The 20,610-nt window shown below is 45.9% G+C and overlaps 1 pseudogene across 1 annotated transcript; it reads right to left on the bottom strand.

Annotated features, from left to right (window-relative positions):
* Positions 1-12,929: 12,929 nt before the first annotated feature.
* LOC308428376 (cyclin-dependent kinases regulatory subunit 2-like) lies at positions 12,930-13,194 on the bottom strand (annotated as a pseudogene). The gene has a single exon. The product of its transcript is annotated as a cyclin-dependent kinases regulatory subunit 2-like (transcript).
* Positions 13,195-20,610: the final 7,416 nt, after the last annotated feature.

Raw genomic sequence — 20,610 nt, 5'->3', positions numbered from 1 at the left:
TGACGAGGAAAATAACAGTATCTGTGACTGGCCAGCAACCTGATGAACAGGCAAACACGGCAGTCAGTTCTGCCTCGTTGGGGTGTGAGCCATTCCTGCCCATTTCTCATGTGTGCTGATCGACTAGTGCTATCTCGGTGCTGAGTTCAACAGATCCCTGTCATCCGTCCCTTCTTTAAAGAAGGCCTTTGACTACCCAGCCCTCCCCCACACCCTACTAGAGACAAACTTCTTCAGCTGTTTGCCTGGGAGAGCCCTTTGTCCCTTTCAGTTCTGAAGGGTTTTGTTTTTATACAGAATTCTAGCTCCTTGTTTCTGTCCTGGTTTTCCTTGCACCTTGTATTCCACTCTTTGCCTGCAAACCGTGTCCTTTGTCCCTCCGTGGGAAAATGCTTTTGGTTGATAACCACCTTCCTAGATTCTTTATTTTGTTTTTAGACCGGTCTCTCCGTGCAGCATCAGCTGGCCCGCAGCTCAGGCCCCTCCTGCCTCAGCCTCCTGAGCGCTAAGGTTACAGGTGTGCCCCATAAGTTCATGGCTCTTGTTTTCCTTCGATTTTCCGCAGCTTGAACACGACATGCCCGGGTGTAGATGGTTTCAGTGTTGTTTCCTGGCAGCTGGCCCCTAAGCTCTCTGGATCTGTAGTTGGGAGATTTTCGTTAACTTTGAAAAATTATCAGCCACTACTGCTTTTAGCATTCCTCCTACACTCTGCCCAACCGTTACCTAGCAACAGCCAGGTGGGCTTGGCTTGCTATAAAAGAGACTATTTGGCTCCTCCCTCTTTCCCTCCCTCCCTTCCTCTCTCTCTCTCTCTCTCTCTCTCTCTCTCTCCCTCTCCCCCTCCCCCTCTCCCTCTCCCTCTCCCTCTCCCTCTCCCTCCCTCCCTCGCCCCCTCCCCCCTTTCTCTACCCCCCTCTCCCCCCTCCCCCTTTTCCTGTACACAAATTCCTGGGTTGGGGGTGGGGCTTCACCTCTCTACTCCTCCACTGCACTCCCCTCTTCTTCCGGCTCTTTCTGTTTCCACTCCACTCTCTTCTCAACTCCCCTTCCCATGCCTCAATTAATTTTATACTATCCCCATTGTATATAGCTGGTACCTCAGGGAGAAAGGATGCCTCAGCGTGGGCTCGCTGAGGCGCCCCTCCCACCTCACCATACCAAGCTCTATAAAACATGAAAACATGTCCTGTTTTGTTTTTGCTTTTGTTTTTGTTTGGTTGTGTGATTTTTTTTTAGGAAAACACACAACTATTTAAAATTTGGGGGTTGATTTGTTTACTTATTTTAACTCTGTGTACGAGCATGTGTGCACGTGTCCATGTGTGTCTGTGTGAACTGGAGTGTAGGTGTCTGCAGAGGTCAAAGGAGGTTGTCAGATCCCCTGGAGCTATAGCTACAGGCAATTGTGTGTCACCCAATGAGGGTGGGAACTGCACTTCAGTCCTCTGTAGGAGCAGCAAGTTTGTCTCTCCAGCTCCTGTTTCTATTTTAATTAAACATTTCTTCTGCACGTTTCTTTTTCTCCTTTAAAACCCCCATTATTCATTTGTTACAACTTGGATGGCTGTTTCACTCTTCTTCAGACTGTTTCTTTCTTGTCTTTTTGTATGCCTTGTGATTTTAATCAATCAAACAATCAAGAAGTTGCTGAAAGTCCCTTGCTTGTGTGAGGTAACGGGAAGGTAGGGGTTAGGCTTTTACGAGTGTTTAGTGTGTTCTATTGCAGGCGGGCAACTCGGGTTTGCTCACATTCCTGCGTTGTTTACTCCCGCTGGATGTCTGGCACCCCCAGGAACTCCTTCCGCGGTCTTGCAGCTTTCTTGCGCAACCCACCACTACTTTCTTAGAGCCTTTGATGTGGGAAGCTTCCTGTGTTTCACTGCGAGAGTTCGGGGCGTCTGCAGCCCACATCCCTGCGCTGGGAATTCCACATGTGCTTCTGAGATTTTAAGAAGGGCTTTACGTGGTGAGACGTGGTTGGCCGACCTGGGAGGGTTGTACTTCTTCCTTAGGGACAAGTTAAGTTCCACACAGCATCTTCGGAAGGCAGGCGGTTAGATGGAGATTATCCATCTATAGTTCGGATATTTGCTGACCCCTCGCTCCGCCACGAATGCAAAAGGCTCTTGTCTCTGTGAGAACCTTGTGGGGGTTTGCCTCTAAGAGGATAAAATACAGGATGATGTGATCCTCCCAGGGCCTTTAACACAGGATTTCACACACAGCTTCTGTAAACCATCCAAGACTTCAACTAGGCGTTCCTCAGACTTCCCTGCTCTGGTGACATCTGTCTCGGTTAAGCAAATGTGGCAAGGCTGTATCTGCATATATTACCAGACTGGGGAAACAGGTTTGCTCTGTGAACTCCAAACTTGGTTCCGTGGTGGATCTAGAAAAGTCACCCACTTTCAGCTTTGTGTTGTGTTGATAGGATGATTCCTCGAGCTCTTCTCACAGGGCTGTGGGAACTAGAAGTCCTTTGAACACCGCAGGACTTCCTCGGTCATCACTGCTGCCCAGATAAGCCTGGGCATTTCCATACGTGTTTCACGTGCAGTTTTATCATCTCCTAGCTATCAACACTCCCCTTGATTCTGTTTGTACAAACACGTGTGTGAGCAGATACTGGGAGCTGTGTTCTTTCAAGTTTTGATTTGATAACATACCATGTGGGTTGAGGAGGAGGCTCAGTCAATAAAGTGCTTGCTGTGTGAATGTGAGGATCAGAGTTCAGGACTGGCCAAAATGGCTTAGAAGGCGGAGGTGGGGGGGTCTCTGCAGCAGGCTGGCTTGCCCGACTGGCTGTAAGGGTGGGCTTCAGCTGTCATTGATTATTCTAACTGGATAAAACAGCAAAAAGATGCAGCCTGTGTCCCATCACTATGACACAGTAAGTACCAAATGAAGAACAGAGGTGACTTCGGCTCATATCTTTAAAACCACTGCCTCTGCCCGGCTCTCACAAGGGCTCTCTGGTGACAATATCACAATTACAGAGGAGGTCACAGGCAAAACAGGGAACCCCAGGATTTAAGAGCTAAGCACATTGTTACAACCCATTCTTGTAGGAAATGTGTGCCTCCTTGAGAACCGCATGGGCCTTTTCTGAGGGTGGGCAGTGTTCCCACTGATGTCGTCAAGAGCCTACCATCTGTCACCATTACCACCCTGGATGGCAATGTATGTTGGAAGCACCTCAGAAACAAGCAAGTGAGTGGCTGCGTACCAATAGCTTGCTCAAGGGCGTGGCTCCAATGACCTAACTTCCTCCCAATAGATTCTGCTTCTTCAGGGTGAAACGCTTCTCAAGGGCGGCATGCTGGGGACCAACCAGCTAAGTCATGGGCCTTTAGGGAATGTTGGGATTCTGTAACCCCACCACACAGTTACCTGGCACTATAGAAGGCTGCTCGCCCCTCCTCTCTCTTGGCCTCTTGTGTTTCTGCTCTTTGCTCTCCCCCTTGTCCCCCCTCCCCATTTCCTCTCCCCCCCACACACCCACATGCTCATGGCCGGCCTCTGCTTCTCTTCTCTCTTTTCTCTCTGCCCCTACCACCCTCTTAACTCCCCTCCCCATGCCCTGAATAAACTCTATTCTGTACTATACTACCATGTGGCCGGTCCTTCAGGGGGAAGGGATTCCCAACATGTGTCTCCTAGAGGCATCTCCCTTGCCCCCAGGCCTCACCACACCTCCATGGGGCATACCCCTCCCCACCCCCACACTCTTCATCCTTTTCCTAACATGGGAGCTGAAACATGGGACATCTCTCTTCTTTCCGGGAACAAGTGACCTGAGAACCATAGCAGGGTACCTAGGCCACAGGGTTCTTATACACTGTAGATCAGAACCATGCTGACAGAATGTGCTAGGAAGTAGTAGCTCAGTGAGTGTAAACCTGGCATGTATAAGGCCTTGGATTCAATCCCCATACTGTACACCTAAAGAACACTGGCTTAAACAAAACGTTATCTCTAATTTTTAGCAGGTAAGAAAAAAAAAACATTGTTTCCCTTAGGAAATAGAAAACCACCCAGGCTGATCTTGAACTCTGGTCTCCTTATCTCGGCCTCCCAGGTCCTGGATTGCAGGCCTGTCACTACTCAGACCTCTGCTGTGCGTTTAAGGAGCTGCGCTGGCATAAGAACGTGGGTGCTTAGTACCCTCGATGATAGGCTCATGAAGTGTTCAGAATATCGTGGCTGTAAGTATCTACACGTCCGTATCCCGTGTGCACATCCTGAGGCTGCTGTGCGTGAGGTTAAACAATCATCCATTATCATGATTTGTTTAGCGGAGGGAACAGCGGTGCCTCTGGTTTTGGTTGGAGAAAGCTAGAAATCATTCTGGTGCCTCACACAGAGCCATTCTCTGCCCTGGAGACTTTTGTCACAGAAACCAGGCTGAGAGATCAGTTGCACCTTTGACACGGCTCAGACAAGTTCATCATTTTGTAAGGAACGGATCTGAGCCCAAGTGGGAGGGGACATCAGCTTGATCATAGGTTCTCTGTGTGGCTGCAGATTAGTGGTAAACTGTTTTCTCAAGCACTGGGGGAGATTAGCCAGGCTCAGATTTCTGGTGAGAGGCACTGACACATGCCTGTTCCTGTCCACCCTCCTTCCAGCAGCATAACCCACCTTCTAGTATATCACACAGAGAAGGGCAGCTAGAAACTCAGGGGGGCCCAATCTGTGCCCTCTAGGATGAAGCCTGTTGGAGATGGGGTACAGACTGGAGATGAGGTAAGACTGGCCACTAGGAGGTCAGAGGAGGCTTGGGGAATCGTGGGTACCTCAGGAGTGGCTTCAGAGCAGAGAGACGTGTACAACAAAACAAATGCACACTATGACTGCAGCCCTTCTATCCCCCACCAACCTGAAGCTACTTCAGGACATCACATCAGTATTTCAGGAAAAGTCTTACTACTGCATCTGTGGAGACGGTTATATCTTTGATAAAAACGAAGCGGGGGGGATCATCTTTGTTTCTTTTTCCTTTTGGAAGAGCATGGTCTCCTCATCATGGTCTTCTGAAGAGCATCAGCCAGCCCTCTGTGGACCATCAGGTAGCCAGCGAGCCAGGTCGGCGGCTTCGGGGTGATTTCAATGATCTATCTTTGCTCTCTTCCAGGAGACGGACACTTTCGGTCTTAGCCTGCTTTCTGCTGCATTGACAAAATAGCGGCGTCTGGGTGGTTTATTAAGAAGTTTATTTGGATTGTATCTCTGTAGGCTAGAAAACCAGAGAGCATGAAAGTAGTGTCTGCTTAGCATCTCGCTGTATCTCTGTGGTAGAGCACATGGCAAGGCAGAGCCATTTGCCAGCTCAGGACTCTCCCTTGTTACAAGGCTGCCAGGAGCAGTCCATCCCTACGACAGTGTCTGCTTCCAACTACCTCTCAAAAGCCTGCCTTCTAAATAGCATCAGCACACAAATACAGGGATTAAGCTTTTTTTCTTCTTTTATGATTTATTTTATGTATGGGTTTACTGTAGCTGTCTTCAGACACACCAGAAGAGGGCATTTGAATCCCATTACAGATGGTTGTGAGTCACCATGTGGTTGCTGGGACTTGAACTCAGGACCTCTGGAAGAGCAGTCAGTGTTCTTAGCTGCTCAACCATGTCTCCAGCCCAGGGATTAGTTTCTAAGGTACGAACTTTGGGGGACATTCTCAACTAATGGTACCCCTTGAGGAGCTGAAACAAGGGAGAGACTCTCTTCCAGGCTATGGTAGCAATGAAGACGGGAAACGTATACCTTTTATACTTAGCAGATGAAATGAGGTTGATACGTACAGGAGGATGTATGTTGTTTTTGAGTCTTAAAAGAAAAACAAGTTATATAACGTATTAGCTACTTGATAAGATTCCCTGATAAAAGCAGTCGAAGGAAGAAAGGCTTTCTTTTACTTAGGGAGTAGTCTGTCATGGTGGGGAAGTTGTAACCACAGGATCTTTTGGCAGCTGTTCACATGGTATCCACAGTCAGGAAGTGATAAATGCTGCTCAGGTAGCTTTCTCTCTGTTATGTGGTCCAGGACTCAAGCCCATAGAATGTTGCAACTCCTTCCCCACCCCCTTAGGGTGTGTCTTCCCACTTCAATTAACCTAATCAAGATAACACTTCACTGTGGTACACAGAGGCTAACCTAATCTAGATAATTCCTCACAAGTGTGCCAGGAGGCTTGTGTCTCCCAGGGTATTCTAGAACCTGTCAAAATGACAGTGGACACAAACCACCACACAGGTGTGTGCTGTAAACTTATAAAAAGTCTCTATAGGGACAGTCCCACACAGACAGTATTTTTCTTTTTGAAGGCGTTCCTAAACCTCAGTTCCTCACAGCACTGAACTAGCTCTCCAAGCACAAGGAATTCCATCTATAAAATGGTTTCCTTCCACTCTGCTCTCTGAAGGGAACACTATGGTACAGCCTCCCCACTGTCCCCAGTGAGCTCGGCCAGGAGGACCTCATAGCTATCCAATGGAGTAGGAATTGCCGCTGTCATCTTCTGATCGGACACACTTAGATTAGAGGAAATCACAATCCTAAATTTCTAACATACTTCATTTGGTAAGGATGTCCCCAAAAGCTTATTAGAATGTCATCTGACCTGGTCATTCTTCAGTGACAGGTCCCCGGGAAAGAGGACTAGGAGATGAGAAAATGAATAAGCTGGGAGAGTTGAGATTGGGTGGTGTCTTAGGGTTTTACTGCTGTGAACAGATACCGTGACCAAATCTTTTATAAGGACATCACTTAATTGGGGCTGGCTTACAGATTCAGAGGTTCAGTCCATTATCATCAAGGTGGGAACATGGCAGCTTCAGACAGCCATGGTGCAGGAGGAGCTGAGAGTTCAACACCTTCACCTGAAGGCTGCTAGCAAAATACTGGCTTTTAGGCAGCTAGGATAAGGGTCTTAAAGCCCACACCCACAGTGACACGCCCACTCCAATAGGGCCACACCCACTCCAATAGGGCCACATCTACTCAAGAGGGCCACACCTTCTAACAGTGCCACTCCCTGGGCTGAGTATACACAAACCATCACAGTTATGCTTTCACAGGTTCACGCCAGCACATTCATTAAGAAGCACAGCATCTTATGTGTGTATTAAAGGTGGGAAAAGGGTGAAAGTCAGCAGAAAACCATCATCCAGTGGGATGGAGTCATCAGGAAGCTAATCAAGCGATGTTGCTCAAAGGAAACACAGGGTATCTCAAGTGTGTCACAGACCAGCATACACAGCCTTGGACTGGTAACCACAGACCTTTGTGAGAACAGTTGGGTTCTCAGGATTGAAAGTCACAGCCCCCCAAGGTCTGGTCTCGCCAAGCATGTTCCTGGTTTATAAACAAGAAACTACATTCGTTCTCTACACATCAGGGCCTTGGGTGGACCTGGGTCCCAACAGCCATCAGGGTTCTGACTCACTCAAGGTGCACCCCACGTAGGAGTGAGGTGAGTGGGGAGACTGGATTGTGGTGCCATACATCTGTGAGGATGGGCCCTTTCTTTCTCTACCCACGCATCTCACCGGGTTCAAAACCAAGGTTGGGATGACTTCCGCTTAGATCCTGACCCAAGCTCATGTTCCGTTAAGACTGCATTACACCATCACATTAAGACTGCCCTGTCAGAGGTAGAAGTATGGAGATTTGCTAATAAACACTACCGCGCTGCATTTTCCCTTCTTTAATTAGTTAGCTCCTTGAGAAACTTGTGCAGTCTGTTTTCATCAAGTTCCTCCCAGGCCCACCATCCGATTCCTTTCCCTCTTACAAAAACTATTTAAAACCCATCTAGGTCAATCAGTGCCACTTGCGTACCTTTGTACCCTTCTGCAAGATGGAGTTCACTTCTACCAGGAGGCACGTTCTTAAAAACCAAGTCTCTCTCTGAAGCTATCACTTGCCAGTAACTCCTTCGGTAGGGATAGGCAGTGCTTTGAGAGAGAGAAACACCTTCATTGTAACTTCTCCTGGGCACAGTCAACAGGAAACAAGAGCCCCTCCTCCAAGGCTGCTTATACTGGGCAATCCCACTGCAACCTGGGGGCAGCTCCACCCTCTCTCCCTCCCCAGCAGCTGCTTTTCACTTTTGTAACCATGGGGACCTGTGAAACCTGTCCTGTGTTCATTTCTTAAGACCTTCTGCATTTCCTTTTTCTTTAAGAGGAAGGTTTCAGTGTAGAGCTACCAGTTCCAGGACACTCCCAGTTAGCGGCAGGTCCCACTCTGGAGAGCAATGGCTTCGCTCTCTGACACTGCACCTTGTTGTGCATTTGGAGACTTTGTCGAAGGCTCTTTGGTGAGCTGAGGTTACCTTGAACTTGCTCCTTACAGCTCTGTGATTCTAAAGCCCATCTTCTTAAAAAGCACCTGGAATTCATGGACTCTGCCCAAGTGACAGCAACCGTTCAAATGCTGTCCCTTTTAAGCAGGTCTAGGAAGTGTTGTCACGTGACTCATGAATACCAGAGAGCAGTAGTCAGCCTTGTGTTACTGCAACAAAATATCAGAGACAGCCAACTTATGAAAATAAAAACAAAACAAAGAAAAAAAAAAAACCCACAAGTTTATTTAGTTCGCATTTGTGAAGGTTCATAATTCAAGCTCAGGTAGCCCTCTGTGGGGAGCAGAAGGTGTCGAAACTGTCAGAGGTCAGAGACCCATCTACCTCCTAATCTGCTGTTCACTCTCTAAGAATGGAGCACCAAAGACGCCACATTACCTATATCAACCTTGAAAATTAAACCTGGGGCCAGGTGGTGAGGGCTCAGGCCTTTAATCCCAGCACTAGGGAGGCAGAGGCAGGTGGATCTCTGTGAGTTCAAAGCCAGCCTGGTCTACAGAGTGAGTTCCAGGACAGTCAGGGTTACACACTGAAATCTGGTCTCAAACAGACAATAAAAACAGAGATGGATTGCCAAGAAGAATGTAGGTGAAACAAGTTTGAACTCTTGGTAGTGGGATGATGAGAACTCTAAAAAGTGTCACAACCCAAAGCTTAAGAATTCCAGGCACCAGCTAAGAAGCCCATATAAAGCAAAGCTGCTGGTCACCCACAGAAGGTAGAGGGAACAGACCTCCTGTCTATGTAGGTTCTGAGTGTTAGAGTCTCAGGTCTCGGGTGGCTTAGGGAATGAGTCCTTCTACCTGCACTGTTGGTGTCCTGGCTCCTGTGATCTCTCTGTCTGGACAGAAGCTTCAGGCATTGCTTGGGGGAACTAGCCAGACCACAGGGGGATGGCCCTAGAAATCAGCTCTGAAATCTTCCTGTTTCCCTCCTCTGGAGAGCTCCTGCAGGGAAAATTGTGCCCAAGGACCAGGTCTGGTCACTGCTCTGTTCCAGTACTCTCTCTGACTCCATCAAAAGCTGAGACCCTTGTGTTACAGATTTCTTTTCTTTCTCCCATAGCTCTCTTCTCCTTTGGGCTAAAGTTTCCCACAAGGCACAAAGCACCATGCTGCCCTTGGGGACTGGGGACTCTTTTCTGGTCACACAACAGCGGGAGCACCAGCAGGTGCAAGTGGCCAAACTTCATCCTGCCCTGCAGAGAGAGCTGGGTGGGCACATGCTTGATTTTTCTGACAACAGTTAATTCTTAACCAGCAGGAGTAGCTCAAGAACCTCAAAAGAAAGAACCTGATAGGCTCCAACTCTTGATGGGTTCTTCTTAAAGGTCTACAGCACATACCACCACCACCACCATCACACTGGGGATTAAACCCCCCACTGAGAGCTTCATGGACCAGACTCAGAACACACCCCCCCCCCCCCCCCCCCCGTGCCACTGGTAAGTACACAAAGATGGAAGGGTTTGGTCAGGTAGAGTGTTAGGTAACTCCCTAATAGGAGTGAAGAAGGCGGCCTCAGATACAGAGCTTTAGTTTCTCCTTTGGACAACATTGATGGAGTTCTTCGTACACAGTTTTTTGAAAAACATCCATTTTCTCAGTTATGAGTCTTTTCTGGTCTCCCGGACACAGTTCTCTGTTGTGAGGTTTTGCCTTTGCCAGTACAGATTCCATCACCTCCAGGCAGGCAAAAATAAGGACTTGGTTTCCTCCGTGTTAACACTTTTAAATATTTGTGGACTCTTATCAAGTCCTGGCTATCTCCCCTCCACCGTTACCTGGCCTGTACTACCAGGGCTTTTGATCTTAATGCACTAGTCGCTCCTTTGATCATCTTGGTACCGCCGGGACCCCCTCCGAGATATCGGCTTCTCTTAACTCTTGCAGCACTCCATCTGTGGGTGGAAGGACCGGATCACAGAGAGGACATTCCTGCAGCTTTTTTTTTCTTTCCATGATGTAAAAACCCTTGCAATATTGGACTCAGCTCAAGATTTTCTTTTCAACTTTAACTTAAGCTCCCTGAAGGTTGCAGCTAAGAGATGGGTACAGTGCAGTGTGCTTGTGGCCCCTTTAGGAGGGCCGAGACCAGAGGATTGCTTGAGCTTAGTTCTAGGCCAACCTGGGCAATCTAGTGAAATCCTGAAGAAAGAAATAAATAAACAAACAAATAAAAAACAAACAAACAAACAGAGAAAAAAACAAAAAAGAAACAGAGAAAAAAAACAAAGAAAAAAGAAAATTAGTTTAGTGATATCGCCACCTGTAAGTTGCTCAGTTCTCATAAATCCCCTCATCCAGTTTGTGTGTGTAGTTTTAAACTCATTCCGCAACCAGACAATAAGACGTGAAAGTTAAAGAGGACGGAAAAGAAGAGAAGGATCATCAGAAGTGGGAGACAGACGAGAGAGGGTGAATATGATGAAATTACATTATAAAAACATATGATAGTGTCATAGGGAAACTCATTACTAGATATAATTAACATATATCAATGAAACCCAAAATAAAATTAAGCTGCCAAAAAGTAAAGGAAGAGTTAAAGGAGAAGTAGAGGGAGGGAGGGGGAGGAGAGAAGAGTAGAGGGAGAGAGGGAGGGATCCCGATCATGATAAAATGCAAGTAGCATGACTCATGGTGTAACATGAAGGCCCCTTAAGCAACACATTCTACTGAGGAGTGTCCGTCTGCCTCCTGATTGGCCAGTCAGGTATTTCAATTGGAATGGGTGGGTTTTAAGATACGAAGACTTCCCGGATGGTGTTAGGGACTGAATTTCACAAGAAGCCTCACTTGGGAACTTTTTACTAATTGGAGGGAGGAATTAGGAAGTAGTTAGGTTTACACTAGGCAGCTTGCTTCTCTTTCCTTGTGAGACCGAGGCACTCACATGAACTCAGCCACCTGCTCTGCAGGAAAGGCCTCCCAGAAACAGTCTGTCTGCTGACCGTCCCACACTTACCCATCTCCAGGACACGGAGAAGCGACTTTCTAATGTTTGAGTGGCATGGCTTCAACTTTTCCACTCATAACCCCTTTTCCATTTCAACTGAAATATTCATTCAAAATGATTAGACAACCCCAGGTATATGGGTCTATACAGTAGCTATACAGATCAAACATTTACTAACAGTAAAGAATAAGTTAGTTTAAAACAAGTCTTTGGTATGGGTACATGTTTACCATGTGTAAGATAAAAGTGAATTCGCATTCTAATGAGATGTTGTGCCTGTTGGGTTTTATATAGATAATTAAGTCTTGGCAAAGTATCTAGTGCTTCAGGATATCATAGAGCATTGAGAGATGCTTTTCAGAGTTGATCGATATTTTGATTTGATAATAATGCTGAAAATATCATTTCACATTAATATGTAGTATGAAACAGCAGAGGTATGCATAAGGCCATTTCAGAAATTAGAAATTCTACTTGACCTCAAACCAAACCCATTAAAAAAATTTTAAAGAAAGCTCAACTCAGCAACTCAAACAGAAACTTTCAAAGTTAGACATTTGACTTCCATCCAACCCAAAGACATACTACTTGACTCCACAGACGTGCTGAGAGATGAAGCTAGAAAAAGTTAAACATCATTATCCTTCATAAGCCAATGTGTTTCTGTGAGAGCAGAAGACAACAAAAACCCTAAGAAAGTGATCATGAAGGACGTACTACTGCATGTGAAGTCAGGTGTCTCAGACAACCTTGCTCAGCACGGCACAGCATGTGCACCCCCAGAGCGCACGCGTTGCCCATTCAGAACCAAGCTTGCATCGAGCACCTCTGATGTAACCCAGGCAAGGGCCGCCAGAAACACCTTGAAGTTGTCACACAGAGATTTGAATGGACTCCTGTTCATTGTGTAGTTCTAAACCCTTTACTGTTGATAAAATAATTGCAACCCCCTGAATCCAGTCAAATGACCTGTGGGTTTAGGACTCAGCGGTTAGGGAACTGGAGTTTAAGAGACCTAGTCTATGAGTTTCTTGGTACCACAAGCTCACCAGGGCAGAGAAGATATGTAGACCTAAATTCCCGTTGAGACACTGTCATTCAGCTGGGTGTGGTGGAACATGTCTTTAATTCTCACACTTAGGAGGAAGAGACCGTGGATCTCTGTGAGTTCCAGGTCAGACTGATCTACATACAAATCGAGGTTCCAGGACAGTAAGGGTTGTTACAAAGAGAAACCCTGTCTTGAAAAAACAAACAAACAAACAAAGATGCTGTCACTCTTTAAGTTGCAACAGTAAGTTTGCCCAAACAAAGCTCCCCAGTCATACACGGATGGGGAGATCTACAAGACCCACGTCTTCTTCTTCTTTTTTTAATGCAATATACAAACTTTATTTAACAAAATAGGTAAAGTAAGACAGGCATTTATACTAAGGAAAAAAAACTACAAGAGAATTTATCTGTAACAACGTAAAATAACCTACTTGCAGTTGCGTTTAACTGAGCTCTGTTGTGAAGAGTACAGCTCACGCACAGGTACAGGTGAAAGATCTGTACATTTCCAAGTCTTCACTGAATACTACCCTACACACGTATATACATTAGGTTTGAAAGGTTAGATGGTCCCAGCATCTCTGCTGTTCTTTCGGAAGAGGTCGTCTGAAGAGAAGAATGTGCGGTTCTGACTCATAATCATGTAACGAACCCATCCTAGACTCTGTTGCACACCAAGTCTCCTCACTCCCCTTCCGACATCAGACGAGTTTCGGGTTCTTGTGTAGAGAGATCTCTGGGTAACACGACATGCCGGTACTTGTAGTGCTTGTCAGAATACTTGTCTGAGTAGTAGCTCTGCTTGTGGGCCATCCCGCCGACGGGGCGCACTGACTCGAATCCAAGGCCCACTTCTTTTTTTTTTTATTGAAAAACTTTATTTTAAAAAACAAAGATAAATGTACACATTTTCAGCATTTTTGCATAAAAGTATACGAATACATTTTTAAGGTTGTAATTAAGTATTTGTGGGTACATATACATACACATATGTATATATGTAACAATAATATAGGAAAAGAGGTTATCAATTTGAGGGGATAGGAGAGAAACTGGGAGGGGCTGTAGGGAGGAAAGGGGGATGTGATACCCAAGGCCCACTTCTAAATGAAGAGCTCCTGTCAATTAGTGACTGCAGGGAGAGGATTCATTTTCTTCAGGGATGAGTCCCCATAGGCTATTCATGCTCAAGTGGTCAGCCCTAAACACACGTACATATGAGCAGAGTAGATGGAATCAATATACATTGTTTATTATATACCATGCACCATATATGCATATAGTGAAGGACGAGAGTAAAGAAGAAACAGTCTTGAATTTGAGAGGGATGGGAGTAGGAGAGGAGTTGGAGGGGGAGAGGTTAGGGATGATGTAAATAAAGTTCTCATGTGTGAGATTCTCAGAATTATAACCACTGCAGCTGGATACACAATTACCAATGCATTCGATTTAATTCTGGTACCTAGAATTAGAAATTGAAGTACAGAGAGAAAGGGACTAGAAGAAGATTGCAAAGCCAGGGGCAGGGGAGCTAAAAGCAAAGCATCTCAATCTGGGTCCAAGCAAGCCCTGCTCTGAGGTATCTACATGGATCTGATGGACACCTCACACAACTCAACAATGGTTCTTCACATCGCCTGTGGCATGTGTCATAGCACCGGGCCAAAAAAAAAAAAAAAAAAGCATTTGAAAAAAAGACATGATTATTTTTTGTTCAGATTAGTTTTTGTCTTGAATCAACCCGTTGCATTTTGTTAGCTTAGTACTCCTTTTGTCCAGGGTATGCTTTGTCTTCTAACGTAGTACCTTTGCTCTCCTGCTCTATGAATCTCTTTGCATGATCTCCGAGTATTTATTTTTAATGATGATTCTCAGCGTTAGGCCTATGCAGCCATGGATTGCAAACTTTGGGAACAAAGACCAGCAAGTGTGTTAGTCGGCACTGTGCTTGATGAACTCGATGTGAGTTCACATGTAGGACATTGTTAATGCTCTGGGCATTATCTCCTTTGAATTTCGTATCCCCTGGAGGTCAGGTGTTCCCTCCAGAAGCAGTGGGAGCCCAGCTTCTACTTGCCAGGGAGCGTATAAAGGGATGATGGATGTCTGAGATGTCTAAGGAATTTCAGATTGTGGACAAAGGCGCTTTGTAGATTAAATCAAGACTTTTGAGTCCCCCAGAAGGGAAATTGAAAGCTTCTGTTAGAACCCAGGGCGTCCAAATTCTGCATATCTAGCTTTATGAGTCAGACATTGCTACTTAAAGCCACTGTTGAAATCTGTCTGAGATGTAGAGAAATCCCCCAAGGAATTCCACTACTGGAAATGGCAAAGGGACAAATCTCTGTCCTGGCGTCATTCCCATGAGTTCTAAAAGCCTTGCTTTGTTGTTTTAAAAAAAAAAAAAATTAAAGTTAGCGATCTCCGTTTCTCCCTGCAATACTCCTTCTACAATGTCATACTTAAAAGGGGACATTTTCTAGCAGGCATTTGCCTTTGTTCTTCAAGTCCTGAGAGCCACTGTGCACAAATATGGCCTGTTCCAGGTGGCCAAAAGTTTAGTTAATTAAATATTTATTAAACACTTCTTAGCAAAATAGCTAACCAATGTGAGTGGCTTCACCTTCCTCCTTTGCAGCGCTGGTGCACGAGGCTTACCTACAAAGCTCACCCAGGAGCAGAGCAGGCGTCAGACTGCAGGTACAGCGAATGTCTTCTAAGTGGTGACCCTTCACATGGTTGCAGGCACTATCTCTGTCTTAGAAGAAGTTGTCCCAGTGCTCAGACTTCTGTTGTCGGCAGTGTTCTGGATTGTAGCTGTGGTGTGATACCTAGCCATTACATTCCCAAGGCAGGGTACTCAGATCCTCCTCGGCAGACTGAGGAAGGCAGGTTCTGCCTGAAGCTGGGGGTGAAGCACGGGGCCCATTCGGTGGGGACCCATTCGGTGAACCAACAGAACCTGGGTTCGTCATTCCTAAGCATGGGTCTTCAGTGCCCAGCAGGCCACCCGAGTCACCTCCAGGAGCTTCTGTAGGACCTCACGGAACCCAGAATTCTGAATATCTAGCTTTCTGAACCTGACACTGTAGCTTAGAGCTGTTGTTGAAATCTGTTTTCCCTGCATTGCTGAAGTGAATCCTGGCAGCTGACAAAAAAGGAGCCTCCGACACAGGTGCTAAAGCTCCAGGGCTCAGGTGCGGGGTGCTGACTACAGAGACCCCTTTCCTCCTCCGGGACACAGGGCCACAAGCACCCAGGATCTTTGTCATGGAGGCCAGTTGTATGAAATGAGGGTAAACATGCATGTAGTCAGGGGTTCACTAATCATTTCCATCCATTCCTCTATGAGCTGCTCACTCCTCATACCTTTCCACCTTCCTCGAAGGCTTGCTTTCTGTTTCTCAATTTCAGGAAAGTTTTATGCAAATTTTCAAGTAGGGATTTGTGGCTGGTTATATTTGTACAAATTATCTTCCATCTTTGCCTAAGATATTTTGTGATTTGCTTAAAACCTGAAGATGAAGACGTGAAGAGAAGGAGGGAGGGGAGGAGGAGAAGGAAGGCCGTGACAGATGAACAGTATTTGACCTTTCCGTGCTTTCTCTCCAACTTATCCTGGTGCTTCGACAGGACTGTATGTGTATCACATGTAAGACACGCCCTACCATGGCTTCCAATCTGTATCATAGATTTAGTTAATGTTATAATGAGATTCAATACTTCTACGGCTAGTGAGACGGTTCAGGGTGCAAAGGAGCTCACCAAGCAAGCCTGGAGTCACCTCTCAGAGGCTGTCCTCTGATCTGCACACCGGAGCTGTGACACGCTCGTGCCCAGATAGTAAGTTAAAAGGAAAAGAAAAATGTCTGAACAGGTCATCTTGTTACAAAGATGTTTGTTTGCGATTATATGTCACTACGATGATGATGAATCTTTTAAGATCAATGACTATAACATTTTCCTCAAGTTGTCTTTTAATGAAGTTTTTTCAGGGTAACTTGACCAATTCCAAACTGGCTGAAGTAAATGTGACTCTTTACTCTCAGCTCCTTTTTGGCCGAGAGAAGGAAGCATAAAGTTAGCCATTCCCCATGATTCCTTACCAGAAACACACAAGAAGGCAAATTTCAGCCCAAATCTGTTCCACGTCACAAGGCTTACTAAACACACATTGACCTAGATGTGTAAACCTTCTTGTCTTTCTCTAGATGGCTTTCTGCCTCTGCTTATTTGAGGGCTCCGACCTGCAGGCTGCACGAAGTCCCATCAACACTGCACAGGTGGTACTAGGCAACCATAATTTAGTCTAGACCAATGGCTGGAGTTGACATTGTTTAGAGACTAGCTCTCAAAGCTTCATGTACAGCTCAGGGTAAGGGCTCACTGAAGGATTATGACTGTGTGTTTTAACCAGTCTCTATAGCCTGACAGTTTCAGATCACCCATGTTCCTGTGTCCCATGTTCACATGTGGCCTGTAATTAGTAAGTCCTAAAACATCCACTGTTGCATTAGATGGTGTAGGTTTGTGGCTGAGGAAACTGACCATACAGATTAAACACTGAGTGGTGCACATACTCTATCCTCTCTGGACCACTTTAGTCTTGAGGAGACTGTGGACCGCTCATTCACTTGCATACACTGAGAAAGGCTGGTTTGACTAATTCCAAAGACTAGGAATGAGAGATCACATTGCTATCACCACCCGACACGCAAGGGGACCAAGTAGAAGGAGGGGGGATGTGGTAACATTTTCCTTACCCACAGGCTCCTCTAAAGGAACTGCTGTGACTGGGTAGGCAAAGGCACTTACAGCCAAACCCAAGAATCTGAGCTCAGTGCTTGGAACCTACTGGTGATGGGAGGGAGCCACTAAGAAGTGTTTTCTGACCTACACATACGCATACACATGCACACCACAGATATAAACACACAAACACACACCTGAACACACACACACACAATGAAGAAATAAATCTCCAACAGTTATGACAAGTGCCTTTCGACGCAGTTAGCCTAGACACTGCTAGAAAAGGTAACGTCACGAGTGGATAACCCTTCTCATTCCTCACATCTTCCTGGAATTTCGAAATAATACCTTGAATGTAGATTACTGTTTGCACTGAATTTAAATGCTTTTAAAGGTCTATTTAGTTTCCTTCTCTTGTTTGCTGCAGGACTGAGCAGGTCAAAGCATGTTAAACAAACCAACAGAGAACATTCTCAAGTTAAATTTAGTTGCTTTTAATTTAAGTCTCCCTTGGCAGGTAGAACCTGCCAGCCCTGCCCATCCAGCCAGGACTGAGGTCAGTAGAGCTGCCACCAGACTTTTGCTTCAAGCAGAGTGAAGAGTGGCCTATCTGTAGCCAAAGCAACTCAGAAAAGATCAACCCAGAAAAGATCGAAAGGAAATCAAGACTGTTCCTCAGCAAACTCTCAGTTTGCTGCCTCTGGGAGCTCCCGTACCCTCTCACGGGTGCCAACGCAGATCAAGAACTCTGAGCATTTCAGAGTGTCAGCTGCTGAAGACAAAAGGGTAGGCTTCACCAGCCATACGTTCCTGTGTATTCTCTTTCTATTTCAAAAGTCCTCAGAGCCTGCTGAGGGGTGGTAACATTTCTAGAAGAGGCAGGGCTGGGGCAGGATAGCTCAGGGATAGAGCACCTGCTTGGCAGGCATGGGACCAGCTCTGGGCCCAACCTCCAGGACCCAAACCAAGAAGCATACCCTTTGGGTACAATCCAGACCAGGCCTCCACAGCCTGGTGTTTCGGGACTGTTGACTCTCCGTAGCACGGGAACTGGCTCCTGTCTGTCCCCCACCACGGTCATGATGAATAGAACTGTTTCCCGGCTTTGCAAATGGTTCTTGGGGACAGCAGCTGCTTCCATTTGAGAACTAAGGGGTTAGATCAATTTACTAGTTCTTTCTTCTGTAAATTGTTGACACTAAAAACATGATCATGCTTTAAAGTCTTAGGAAATAACAACAACAACAACAACAACAAAAAACCCCAAAAAAACAACAAACAAAACCAAAAAAACTTTTTTTTCTTTTTTTCCCTATAAATGAAGCAACTTCAAATCACCATAGGTAACTTCGTTTACCTGGTGGTTCTAGCCCTCAAATTTGGAAAGATTGTAACAGCTTCAGTTAACCTCATGTGATAATGTTTGGCTCATCCCAAAGGAGGAGGGAAAGAAAACAGTAACTAAACTAGAAACTCCAGGAAAATTAACTAAACATTGTTGCCCATCATTTCAGCCATTCAGAAGCCCGGGAAGGAGGATTCTGAGTTGATGTCAGCCTGGGCAACTTAGGCAGACCCTGTCTCAAAATGAAATTTTATTTGTTTTTATTTAGAATGTTGTGCAGTGGAGGGTCCAAGGACCAGGGAAAGGGAAATAGCATCCCCAGGAATAGGCAGGTGAGGTGGGGGGGCAGGCTGTTCATTGACAGGGGGGCTTATCTTGAGTCCATTTGACTTGTGAGAGTCAGTTTGAGTAGATTCCCTGAAGCTTAGAAGAATCTTTTAAAATCTACAAAAAGACAAATTCTTTATAATTTGTGTTTACAAACCTCAAGACGCCACCCTAGACCTTCGAACACTTTCTTAGGCATTTTCATGTCCTAAGACCTTACATCAACTCTTTTCCACCAAGTTTTTTAGCATGAGACACAGGTGGTTTGATCTGGGTTCACATATCATATATCTAAATGTGCTATGTATCAATTAAAATGGCAGACTTACCCATTACCTGGACAGTCACCCCACTAGGTTCCTGTGACGTTGATGGCTTCGTTGGGGACACAGGTCCTAGGGCAGGATCGATCTTCAGCTGCCAGACCCTGAAAATTTGAGAGGCCTTCTGTGGAGGAGGAACTTAGGGTGGCCTGCTTTGACTTAAGCAATGCTAGCGGTGTTCAGTGTCCCTGCAGCACAGGCAATGGAACAGTGGTTACTGTACCTAGGCCAGTGGGAGTCCTCTCTTGCGCTGTCTGTGTCTTCTTGGAGACCTTGGGGTCACTGCTAAGAGTTGGGAGTCTCTGTCATTTTTCAGCATCTTCAGTTTATGATTTTAAATGTCATCTTGAACACGTTTTTGTCAGGTCTGAGGTTAGCACCTCCTACGCCTATCTGAGTTAGACAATCTATGTCTGCTTTTAGTCATCTGCTTTAAATTCTACATCTAGCAAATATAAAGTAGGAGACCAAATAAAACGTAACCATTAACTGAACTGGTCCTCAACGTGGCTTTAATAGGATTTTAAACACATTAAAGGATGATGGTGAAATGTTGGCATTCCTACCCCAGCGATGGTGCCACCACAGGTGACAGGGACCTGACGCATCCAACGCCATGGAAACAGCCAAGCATTTTCAAGATACACTAATACAGAAGCCCACCTCCACCTGGAAGCAAATGACGTCACTACCCCCAAAAGGCCGAACCCCCTCCCCTTCTCTCCCTTCCTCCCTCTCTTCTTCTTCTTCTTCTTCTTTTTTTTCTTCTCTCAACCCTGTGTCCTCATGGAACTGTGTTGGTTTGTCCGGGCATGAGCCAAGTAATCTATTTAACAACAAAGAATACATTCATTTATAAGGTTACTGGCCATCATCTTGTGTTTTTTTTTTTTAAGTTATTATAGCTTATATGGGACTAGAACCAGAAAAACAATCCTACCTCAATTAAGGTCCCTGGAGGCCAGCTTCCTTGCTCATCATTGTTGTCCTTAAGATGTCAGTGAGGCCATAATTAGACCCTCTTTATCCCAAAGTCAGGATATCATCCAGTGACATGTTGTTTATCCAGGGTACTTACTTTTCTCCTGTTGGTGTGGTGGCTGATGAGATGGTGAACACCACCATTTGCCAATCACAGCTGCTGGTGCTGCTGCTGAGGAGGTGGGGGAGGGGAGCCAGCCGCACCTAGAGCCCTGTGCTCAGTGAGGCAAAGGAAGACTGGGAGAGCTCAGCTTCCCAAAAACTGAACACAGGAGTTCAGGCCAACCCAAATAAATTTTTGTTTTAGATCCTGTGGCACCCATCTTCCCAACACTATTGAACTGGTGTCCTAGTTCATAGTCTGAGAGCAGACAAACAGTTCAGATAAGACACCTCCTTATCAAAGGCTCCCTCAAAACGAAGACCTGGCTTTGTTCAGATGGGGCTAACTCTGGCACAGCCATGACTCAGCAGAGAGAGCCCAGAGGATCCAGGACCAAG

The sequence above is a fragment of the Micromys minutus genome (genome assembly GCF_963924665.1).
Source record: "Micromys minutus genome assembly, chromosome: 12".
Taxonomy (NCBI): Eukaryota; Metazoa; Chordata; class Mammalia; order Rodentia; family Muridae; genus Micromys; species Micromys minutus.
This window is presented reverse-complemented; position numbering and strand designations above follow the sequence as displayed.